The sequence below is a fragment of the Ictidomys tridecemlineatus genome, chromosome 8 (genome assembly GCF_052094955.1).
Source record: "Ictidomys tridecemlineatus isolate mIctTri1 chromosome 8, mIctTri1.hap1, whole genome shotgun sequence".
Taxonomy (NCBI): domain Eukaryota; kingdom Metazoa; phylum Chordata; class Mammalia; order Rodentia; family Sciuridae; genus Ictidomys; species Ictidomys tridecemlineatus.
In genome coordinates, this window is record NC_135484.1 from 24,239,736 (window position 1) to 24,252,491 (window position 12,756).

Below are 12,756 nucleotides of genomic sequence, written 5' to 3' on the forward strand. Positions count from 1 at the left end.
GATATTACCAAAATAAATCAGAGGTCAAATTTACAAATGAATGAATTCAATGATCGGAAACAAAGAAGTGTCAAATTATTTTCAGTAATATATTAAATAATGACACCCTAGAACCAAATTTATTACAGGATCTCCATAATGATTCAGTGCATCATGTGTGTGACTCAAAGATGAGAATACTTTCAGTTGCCATATAGCTTCCAATAAATCTTCAGTATATAGTTAGTAATAAAATAAAACTCTAATATAATAAAACATATGCAGTTTGAATCAAAAGTTAGGTAGGAGGATCACAAGTTCAAGACCAGCCTGGGTAACTTAGTGAGACCCTAAGAAAGTTAGTTAGACCCTATCTCAAAATTTTTAAAAAAATAAATAAATAAAAATAAAAGATCTAGGGTTGTAGCTTAGTGGTAGACTTCTTTTGGGTTCAAATTGCTGCCCTCCCCCCAAAAAAAATCAAATCAAAATTTAGGATCACAAAATAATAAATTAAGTTGTGAAATAATTTGAAGTCAATATAAAAATAATAAAAAATGCTTACTATCATTACTAACATTTACTGTTTGTCTAGCACTGGTTTTTAAACACTTTTTGGAAAGAAAATTACAGAAACTCTTGGAACTTTCTGCAAGCATTTATTTATTTTAATTGATTCACATGAGAGTGATAAATGGCAAAAGTTAGTAAAGTCTAAAATTCAAAACTTAAGATATAGAAATTAACTGTTTTGAATTTTGCACCAAATAGTATTTTGCTACTACTATAATTACCCAAATATTTGTCAATATTTTATCTTCTTTTTCTGTTAGTTAACTATCTGCTATCCCTTTTATATTTAAAAAGAGAAAGAATGTTATTTTTTATTGTCATAACTACAAGATCAGAAAACCCAAAAACCAATAGTATTTAATTGTGGGAATGACATGCCATTCCCTAAGAAAAATATACACAGTTTTCCCACGATGGAGCACCCAAATGAAGTTGATGAGTTTTTTTATTTAGAATGATGGGAGAAGTTTCTTCCAGGATAAACATATGTAGTATACGGCACCAGTCAATTTTAATAAGACAAAAAACAAAAGTGTTGTATTATAGTAAATACAATTGTAGTCTTTGAGAATATCCATAGAAAACTAAATAAGAAATAAAGAGAAGAAAAGATCAGGGAGAAAGGAGTGATGAAAGGAAGGGACTGAGAGGGAAAAAAAAAAGAAGAGGCGTAAGGTGATTTGTTGAAAAGGAGAAAAAAAGTACAAGTCTAAAATTTCATTGAATGCATAAAAAATGAAAATACATAGGTAAATATATATTACTGAGAGATAAAAGCAGACAAAAAATAAAGTTTGTAGAATTCACATGAGGAAACAAATGTATTTCAAATTTTTTAACAAAATTAAATGCAGAATAAAACTAAGAGAAGAGATAGATGAAAGATGACATAATCAAGGGAAGCTGCATTCCAAGCCATACCATAGCCCATATCCAAAGTAGCAGGTACACACAGCTTCTCAGTGAGATGGGGGAAAGAGAGATTTCACTAAAATTTAATATTGTACTTTCACAATGGCTTTGGGACACAGAAATTTGGGTGTAATAAGCAAAGAATAAAGACTACAGCAGACATGACTGCTGCACTGGTGCCCAGAGTGACAGTGTCAATTCACCGTAGAGGGAGAGAAAGCACATATTTGTCCAGAAAACACTGAGATAAAGAATGCTGCCTTAACTTAGTTGATGCAGAGGCTGTATTGTGTACTGGTGCTTGAAATGTGTACTCTGTATCTCAGCTTGCCATAGAGAGCTGAGGTGGAGCTATCGTGGGATGAGCACACTGGAGTGGTGGCTCTGAGATCAGAGCAAACATTGCCACAATATCTGGGCAGGTGCCTAAGGCGTGACTTAGGGTGTGCGTGGAGGAGTGTGAGTGAGAAAAGGTGCTGAATGAAATACACTCAGGGGGACTCTAATTGAAAGGGTGAAGAAGAGCCCAACTTGCTACTTTGAATTTGGCAGTTCATGTGACCAGCTGAAGCAGGCCAGGAGTCTGAGTAGACAGAGGTGAGTACACTCAGGGACTAAGTCTGAGAAGGATAGCAGTGTATGGAGAATCAACCAATCTGCACCATGACTGGAATTCTTGGAGGTTCCTGAGATCCAGGCCCACATTACATTGACTACCATAGGGGCAGGCCAATCTAATCCCCCCACACAAGTAGCATTCAACAAAGATACTCGCGGTAGACCAGAGCCCCATATGTTGGAACTCCCCTCACAGAACTTTGCATAAGTTCTACCATGGGAGTGCATCAAAATGGTCTGAATAGACAAAAAAACAGTTGACAGTACTTCCTAATCCATCTACGTAACATGGGTGAAGGGAAACTGAGTCATATTAAACAGCTTTAATATGCTGCTGCTTCTATTGACAGCTCAGAGAGCAACACGAAAACAGGAAGGGGTCAAAGCCCACCCTTTGCTCTCTCTATCAGTATATAAATCAAGAAGAACTGGAAATAAAGAAAGTTGGACATGGAGAGTGATCACTGAATCTGGTCAGCTACTTTGAACAACTCAGTGTAATTGGTTAAGATGTTTTTGTTATTGTTACTGTTGTTTTGCCCATGTGTGTATGTGTTTGTGTGTTAGGGTCCGTAAACAAGTCAAGATGGCGCCTGGCACTTTGCCAGAGGGAGTGGTTTGTGAAGTAATGCCAGCAAGCCATTATGATGATGAGGATTCCTTAATGACTGACTGCTGCTGTATCTAGATGGTGTTGATTGAGTTAAGCTGTGTGTAATTATTAAGATAATGAGGATTCATTGATGACTGATTGATGTATCTAGATTATGTTAATTGAAACAAGCTGTGTATTCAGTTATGTATATATATACCCCTGCTATCCTACAGTAAAGTGGCTCCCAGCTGTATCAACCTTCACAAGGTGCTTGTACCCCCTCCCTCCCTGGCTATTTTGCCCAGCCAGCCAGGCTGTGGCATTTGTGTATGTATGTGTTTGAATTCTTGCTGTGCCAATTTGTTCAGGACATGTATACATACACTTATTTGTTTCTATTTCTCCCATTTTCAGAATTTTTAAATGTAATTATATTTGTCTTGTCTTATCTTTTGAGGATCTGGAGTTTTGAATTGTATACTTTGGTTTGGATTTGTATAATTTTCACTTATTTCTCATGTCTCTCTTTCTCTTTTCTCTTCTATTAATGGCCAAATTCTATTGTTCTTTCTCTTGCAATGATTACTTTTTCTATTTTTCCCTTCCTCATATAAACATCAAATACTACTATGTCTCCTACACTGCCTCCATCCACTTTCAGAAATTATAAACTCTTCTATCTTTCTAACACATTTTATTTCCCCCTATTTGTTTTTACCACTATTCATAACTAGTTGGCTTACATAACTCCTTTCCCCATCACAACTGCTTATTAGCACTTAATAAGCACTTATTAGTGCTGTGGGTGATATAGTTGATAAATGTTTTTAGCTTTAAAACCAGGTCTTTTTTATGGCTACTGCTAACAACTGGTGAAGCCACCATTCCTGGAGTTTTTTTGGTAGTAATTAATATTGAAGGCTTCATAGTAGGAACTGAGTATTTTTTTAAAAAAATACTGTGTAATGTTTGCAACATTAGTTACTATTGTTTATTTGCCCTATTCTGTGAGGTGCTGGGAGCCTATAGGGAAAGTAAAAGTTCATAAGTTAAATACTCTGCTGCTGAACAAAACACAACCAAAAGACAATACACCTTTCTCCACACATAAATCAATGACACTACATCTTCAGCCATACTTTTACACAAAGAATGCAAGAGACAAAACCCCAAACTAATAATTAGACTATGTGATTCTCATCTCATTCAAATTGGGGTAATTATTAATATACTAGACAACACAGTAGAAACCTGCTATTGAATTCCTAATGTAGTTCATGGTTATTTGTTCTTGTTGTTTTTTTTCTTAGTATCATTGTTAAATTCTGACCCCAGCATAGTTGGCAAATAATATTACAGACATTAGAGTAGACAGCAGATATTTATCATAAAATTGTACACTTTTTGCTAGCATTACTGCCACTCCTGGATTTCTCCTCCCTCTAAGAGGGGCTTGAAAGAAATTGGCATGCTTCAAGATTATAGAGTAGAGATCCTGCAGCAGAGAAATACATTTTAACCAGACAACAATGATTTTCACTTTTCATACAATCTGCTTCACCTGAGCCCTGATATTACCCCAACTTAAAGAAATGAGAAGATAAAAACTCCAAACCAACAATAAGAACCCAAGGAGGAACAACCACAGAGAGACCTCAGGTCCCACTCCTTGGCATCTATTCCTAAATTGAATACAAGAAGAAGTCCCAGAACAAATAAGATGACACACAAAAGGACATGCATAAAAAAGAGGTAGGGTAATTCACTTCAATTGATGTGCAACTCTAAGACCTCTGAAACAGGCACACCAATATCCCCCCAAAATTCACAATCCCTAACAAAGAATCACACTGATAGTAAATGGATGAAAGTTCAGAGAGACATTAATCCATAAATGGAAAAATATATAGATCCAGACCATAATATAGAAGAAATCTGGGACAACATTAAGAGTCCAAACCTGAGAATCATTTGGATATAAAGGACTATGGAGATACTAACTAATGTCATAAGAAAAATTTTCAATGAGATAGTTACATAAAATTTGTCCCATATCCAAAATGAGATGAATAACCACATACCAGAGGCTTGTTGGACCCCAAATAGGCCTATTAAAATGAGAAATTCACCAAGACATATGGTAATCAAAATATTTAACATAGAGAATAAGGAAAAATATTAAAAGCTGCAAGAGGAAAACATCAGGTCACATTTCAAAGGAAAACGATAGGGCTCACTTCTGATTTCTCAGTTCAGACCCTAAAATCAAGGATGTCCTGGAATTAGATATTTTCAGCTCTTAAAGAAAACAACTGCCAGCTAAATTTACTATACTCAGAAAAAGGCAGTTTCAATTTTGAGGGGGAAATAAAAACTTTCCATGATGAGAATAAGCTAAAAGAATTCATGAGCATCACGCCAGAGCTACAAAGAATATACAAAGTTAAACTGCACACAGAGGAACTACATATCAATTCCCAAAGCTCCCAAACAGAGAAAGTTCAATAGAATAATATCCCACTAAATCAGAATCAAGAAAAGATAAAATATAGCAAAAAACCAAAATTACAGGAAACCATAAACATATCCATACAAATGCAAAATGTTAATGCTCTCTACTCCACAATTAAAAGACACAAAGCAGCAGAATGGATCATAAAACAAAATCAAACTACATACTGTTTACAAGAGACTCAGCTTATGTAAAAGGATGGTAAAAATATTCCATGCACATGGACCACACAAAACAAGCAGGAGTAGCTATTCTCATATCTGACAAAGTAGATTTCAAGCAAAAATTAATCAGAAGAGACAGAGAAGGCCACTACATTCTAGTAAAGGCAACAATCCAACAAGAAAGTATAATGATAGTTAATATTTATGACTCAAATATCAATGCACCTGTTTTAGTCAGCTTGTGCACTGCTGTGCCTAAAAGATGTGACCAGAACAATTGTAGAGGAGGAAAAGTTTATTTGGAGGCTTACAGTTTTAGAGGTATTATTTTGTAAAAGGTTGGCTCCATTTCTCTCAGGGCTTGAGGTCAGACAGGATATCATGACAGAACTGTGCGGCAGAGGGGAGGAGCTCACACAGTGATCAGGAAGTGGAGAGATTTCCACTTTCCAGATACAAAATACATACTCCATAGCAATGTTTGCAATGAGTCATTTCATCCAGTCACACACCACCTGCCTCTAGTTACTCAGTTAATTCACTGATTAGGTTAAGGCTCTATCCCAATCATTTCTCCTCCAAATCTTCTTGCATTGTGTCACATGTGGGCTTTTGTGGGATACCACATCTACACCATTACAGCACCCAATTACATTTTTTTAAAAGTACTGTCTAACATTAAATCCCACATAGAGCCCAGCACAATAATACTGGTTGATTTCAATATACCCTTATCATCAATAGACAGGCCATCAAAACATAAAATTAGTAAAGATATCTCCAACTTGAATAACTTCATATATCAAATGAACCTAACAGACATCTACAGAATATTCTACCCCAAAGCAGTAAATTTGCTTTCTTCTCAGCTGTGCATGGAACTTCTTCCAAAATAGATCATATTGTAGGCCACAAAGAAACTCCTAGCTATTACAAATATATATAATCTCTTGTATCCTATCAGATCATAATTAAATAAAAATATAAATCAAAAGCAAGAAAAATAACAGAAACCACATAACACAGAGAGATTAAACAACACTCTCTTGTTTGACGAATGAAGCAAAGAAGAAATGAGAATAAAAATCAAGAAATGCTTAGAAAAGAATCAGAACAGAGAAACAACATACCAAAATTTCTGGGACAGTATGAAGTACTTCTAAGGGGAAAATTTATAACAATGAGTGCTTACATTAAAAAATTAGATAGACCCCAAATAAATAAGCTCATGCTACGAACAAGACCTTAAAAAAAGGTGAAAAAGCTAAATTCAAAACTAGTAGAAGACAGGAAATAATTAAGATCACAGCCAAAATCAATGAAATTGAGAATAAGAAAATAATACACAGGACCAATGCAATTAAGAGTTTGCTCTTTGAAAAAAATAAATAAAATTGACAAATCCTTAGTAAAACTAACTAAAAGAAAATGCAAGAAGACCCAAATGAACAAAATCAGAGATGAACAAGGAGATATCACCAAACACCCTTCTGAAATCCAGAGGATTATCAGAAGCTATTTTGAAAATTTATACTCCAATAAACAGAAAAATCTGGAAGATATTGACAAATTTTTAGACACATATGACTGAAGCAAATTGAATCTGGAAGCTATAGAAAACCTAAATAGACCAACATCAAGTAATTCAATGAAACAGCAATTAAAAGCCTTCCAAAAAAGAAATATGTGTGTGTGTGTGTGTGTGTGTTTTATACGTATATATGTATATATGTGTGTGTGTGTGTATTATACACACACACACGCATCTCAGAATTTATTAATCCATTCAATTACTGAGAGGAATCTGAGTTGATTCCATAATTTAGCTTTTGTGAATTGTGTTGCTATAAACAATGAGGTGTGTCTATTACTGCAGTATACCAATTTGAGAGCTTTTGTGAAAATCCCAAGGAGTGGGACAGCTGAGACACCTTTTTCCCAACAAGCCCACCGCATTTCATATTGTTTGTATTATTGGTCATTTCCACTTTTACTGTAGTGAGATGAAATCTTAATATAGTTTGATTGTCTTTCCCTGATCCATTACCTTTATGAATTTGTAGAAAGAACCAATGAATTAATAGATGAGTAAAAGGAAATCTAGTAGAGGAAGGAAATTGTGAGAAGGGAGGGAGGACAGGGAGGTAAAAGGAGAGGGAAGAGGGGATCATGAGCTGAAATCAAATTCAAGGCCTGTATGAGTCTGTCAGGGTGAACCTGACTATGTGTATAACTCTAAGCTCTTACAAAAAAATTACAATTAAAATTTCTTGTAATTTGACCAATTGAGTCTACATTTCAGCTGAAATGATAAAATGAAAGAGTAAACCCAATCATTTTAAAACAAATTATTAAATAGTTCTAACTTTCTTTAAAATAAAATATAGCTGATAATATTGCTGGTGCTAGAATAGACAAAACTATAAATGAAGAAAGATAAGATGATATACCCTATGAATGTATAAGGAACAACTATTTATTTTTAAATTATTTGCATAAATGTATTATGCAAAATATATTTTTAGATTAACTCTACATAGGGAAGAGGAAATGATGTGTTTGTGCAAAGACTTCTGACATTAAAATGTAAATACTACTCATTTAGACTAATAGAGAAAAATGTTCAAGGCATATGTCCCTTATCTTAATTTTTATACATAAGCAGTATTAACGATCAATCAGTAAGCATCCAAACTTAGTTAAGAAACACAAATTAGTAAATCATGAGAGTTAAAATATAATTGGAGAATAACAGAAAAATATTCTGGTTTAAAAAAAAAGTTAGTTATTAAAAATATTCAGGAAGCATAATGTGGTTCAGTTCATGGGATTCATAGATGAAGAGCCATGAGAATGAGTTCCAGATTTGACATTTACAAGATAAGTGAGCTGATTTAATTACTTTGTTTCATTGAACATCCATTTCCACAAATGTTTTTACAAAGGTTAATGATATAATGCATTGTAGAATTCAACATAAGTTCTTTTATATGGCGTGCTTTCACTTAATGTTTGCTTTTTTAAGCATATTCAATTATGTCTTAATGATTTCATAAAATGATAATAATGAATCATATTCATCTATGGAACTAAAATATTCTTATAATAATGCAAAAGTGAATATGGGAAATCAGTATTCTCATATACTGATAAATATTTTCATTTCTAAATATTTATCTTAAGATACAAAAAAGATAGGTAAATTGATTTTAGCTACAAAAACATTTATTGATCTTTTATGTATTATTTTTTTTCCTAATTCTAACTCTATTATTTATTCTATGTGTGATGTTGAGCAAGTTAAGATATCTTTATATGCCACAGCTTCTTCATATAAGAAATGGAGATAGTAATAATGCCTGGTGAGGCTTTTATTATTTGTGATCATCTGAAAATGATTAGTAAGCATTAGTTATTATTTCTCTGGTCAATGATGATAATTACTATTTTTGTTATTCTGAATTACCCAAATTAAAGTTGTGCAATTTAAATGATTTAGGGGATATTCAGTGGGATGGGATTATGATCCATTATCAAATAAGGTGATACAGAAAAGGTTTCCAAATCATTCCCTAAGGAAGCCTGATTCCACAGTGCTTCTCAGGAGTTTGAGGTGGTGCTGGCAGTGAGGTCAGGTTGTCTCACTTCACCAAAACTGGGCTCTTTAATGTAGGACCTGTTCCAATTCCACTTCTGATGTGTTTGTGCAAAGACTTCTAACATTAAAATGTAGATACTACTCATTTAGAGTAACAGAGAAAAATGTTCAAGGCATAATGTTAAATTTTAAAAAGCAGATTTCAAAATATTATACAATCCGTTTTTAAAACATGAAGTGGACACCATGGATGGTTTTTAAATTTCCTATTATGGTTTTCTTGTTTTTGGTCATTCTGTAATATATGCTGAGCAAATTACTATATAAATAAAACACACACACAAAAAAAAACATTTCATGAAGTAGAAAAGAAATATTCCGCAGAAAATATCAATAAAATAATTTCATCTCTTTTACAATGATGTAGAAAAATTACTCCATATCACCATCAGAGATTTGCAAAGATTTGTAGTCTGCTTTTATATACAAAGTACATTTCCTTAGTAAAACATAAGCAGGCATATTGGAATTAATATAAATTGAAATGAGACAAATATTTTGTTCTAATACAAAGTATTTTATTTGATAGCATACTGTGAGACAAATTTCTTAATTACTCTGAGCCCCAGGTTATTTAGTTATAAAATCTGGTTAAAAGAAGTGATGTATGGGGTTAGAGGGAAGGAAGATCATTTAAATAAAGATCTCATTCATAAGAGACACATACAAAAAGTGATTAATTTTTCTATTCAGGTTATGTACTCATTTAACTTAAGTGATAGAAACTTTTAAAATACTCAAATTCCAATATTTGTTGTGGAAAATAACTCTTTTAAAGATACTTGACCCTCGGTTGGTAAAGTGTCTGCATAAACTTGGCATGTTGTGAATTTTTACTTTGTAAAAGGAAAAATTATGTTAATTAAATAGCAGTTGATATGGAGAATCCAAGGTGTACCTACTACTGATCTTTATGGATTTTTTTTCCTTTTCTGTTTGATCACTTCATGGAAAGCTTCCTGTGTTACTAAGAGATTGCTATTTGCATTTTGTATAAATCTGTCTTTGTTAATATTTTATTAGTTGCTATTTTTAGTTTTAGTAAAAGATCATTTCTAGCTCTTTTTTTTTTCTCCAGGCTTCTGAAAGTGGACTTTGCTGCAAATCAAAGTGCTTGGGAAATCTACTGGTTAGGTGCATGTTAAAAATGCTCTTTAAAATAACGTGTTGAGGGCTTTCAGCTTCCAAGTAGTGGCCAGCCTGGCGCACAGTGTGTTGGCAGAGGCCTCTACACCTGTTTGGCTCCTTTGCTCTCTTGCACTCTCTTCCCCTTGTTGGCCACCCCAGCTGAGTGGTGACATTTACTTTCTGCTTTTATTACATGGCAAATAAAACCTGAGCTTAAAGATAGATCCTTTTATTATTTTAACACGAGTTAAAAAGATGTTGTTTGTACAGCAGTTCACCACACCTTTCGCCCACATAGAATACATTTAAAAATCTAAACTATGAATGAAATAGCTTAATTTCTAAACTGTGAAATAGTCTGTAGTGTGTTCTATGAGTGATTATATCTCTTAAGTGCCCTATTATTGACTAGGTGTGGGTCACTGCTCGCATTTTGTTGTTGTTGTTTTTTTGGGGGGATAGTTGTGTTTTATTCTTATAACATCCTCTATGAAGTATTTTGAATCTCCTCATTACAAATCATAAAACTGAGACTCAAGTCACAAACTTGAACATAGTTACACAGCTGTTGTTTAACAGGACTAGAATCCGATCCAGAAATTTATTATTAAAAAGTAAAACAAATTTCAATATTGAACTAAATTTAATAAAAATCAAAGTTCAAATAATCATATTAATGAAAACTATTTTTCTAACCTCATCTCTCAGAAGTAATATGTCCTTTAGTTTTTCAAATTCTGGTTATAAAAATTTGCACTACTGATGATTTTCACAGAACTATACCTAAAAGAGAGCCCTTTCAAGAATTAATTTGTTAGAAAGAAAAGAACATCATCTGGTTCATTGGGTTTTAAATTTTTTAAAAAAAAATTTATTTATTTATGTATTTATTTAGTGCTAGGAATTGAATCCAGGGGCATTTTGCCACTGAGGTACATCTCCATCCTTCATTTTCTTTTCTTTCTTTCTTACTTTCTTTTCTTTTCTTTTCTTTTTTTTTTTTTTTTTTTTTGAAATAGATTATCCTTAAATTGCAGAGGCTGGAAGAATTTGTAATCCTCCTACCCTAGCCTCCCTGATAGCTGGGATTACAGGAGTGTAACCACCTTACCTGGCCTCAAGAATCTCATTGTTTTAAAAGAGATAGGGAACGTATTTTAAGTGGAAATGCTTAGGGTTATTTATTTATTTTTTGACAGAGAAGTAAAGTGGTTTGTTTCTCTGGCATGTCATCCCTTTCAGATTTCTTAATATTTAGTGATGCCCACCCACAACCTGGGACTAGCTGGAGTAACAGTGGGTGTTCACCTTCCTAATAAACTCACGAAGGCACCTAGAGTGGCTGAGTTCTTATTATTCTTCAATAACCACTAAAGAAAAGTTGGATCATGTCTACATTATTCATTTTTCTCAAAGACAATAATTCAAGAATCATATTTAAGTAAAGTAATAAAGAGTGCTAAAGTGTTATCTAACAAAATAAGAGGCAATTAAGTTGTGCTCATTAGAGAGGACACTGGAAAATAGCTCTTCAACTGGCATTTTCTATCCTTCAAACTAGAATATGATTAGTTGCTACCAAATTTAGTGGGTTTTATAAGCATCGCTATAATCACTTTAGAAAAAAATCCTTTGGTCTCTTGAAAGCAATAATGTATATTAAAAAGGTGATTTGGGTATTATATATGCAAAACTCATCATTACTATAAAAAGACAATTAGCTTATTTAAATATTCTGGATAAGGGTGAAGTGAATATATTTGGGGTAAAAAAACCACCATAGTCAACTATATTTGCAATTTTAATAGCTTAAATTTGTTCACTTAATTATTACTAATATGATTGGCTATGTTAGACAGAACTTCTTGATTTTGACTAGTACTAAGCAAATGAAAATCTTTAAATTTTTTTTAAGTTTTTCAGTAATATAGATGCCCTGAATGCTGGTAATTTAACAATGAGTAACCTTACTTAAAAGTTGGTTGTATTGATTTACTTCCTTTGGATGATGGTTTTGCAGTGTGGAAAAGTAAGAACAGAGTTTATTGTTTGTTTAACTTACCAAGGCATATGATAAAATAAGATAACCAGATCTTTGATAAAACAGACATTGGCATATGAGGTTTGATTTCACTACTTGATCATATCAACTTGGAAACTGTTATATCTCCCTTTTTTTTAAAAAAAAAGATGATCATTACAAGTTTATCTCTGTGTCTTATTATTCCTAGGGGCACAAGTTTAAAGGAGAGACAAATACTATTGACTGTCCAATGATCTGCAAATTTGTTAAATGTTTTGAAATCAATTTATGTTCTTAAAGTGGAGTTGCTTTTGATAACAGGAAAATGTAAGTTCCCATTTTCATATTTTCACTACAATTGATTGAATTATTACTTGGTAATATTTTCTAAATGCCACATAACATGTGAAAACCTCTTCACCTCTACATATGCCTGGGAGTTTGCATATTCTCAGTGAAGTTGACTGGTTGTATTTAAATGTGAGAGCTAGTTGCCATAAGCCAAAAAAAGTCAAAAAGAGAAATGCTTAAGGAAGAATGGTTAGCAAATTTTAAAAGAATGACATATACTCTAAAAGACAATAGTGAGTACCA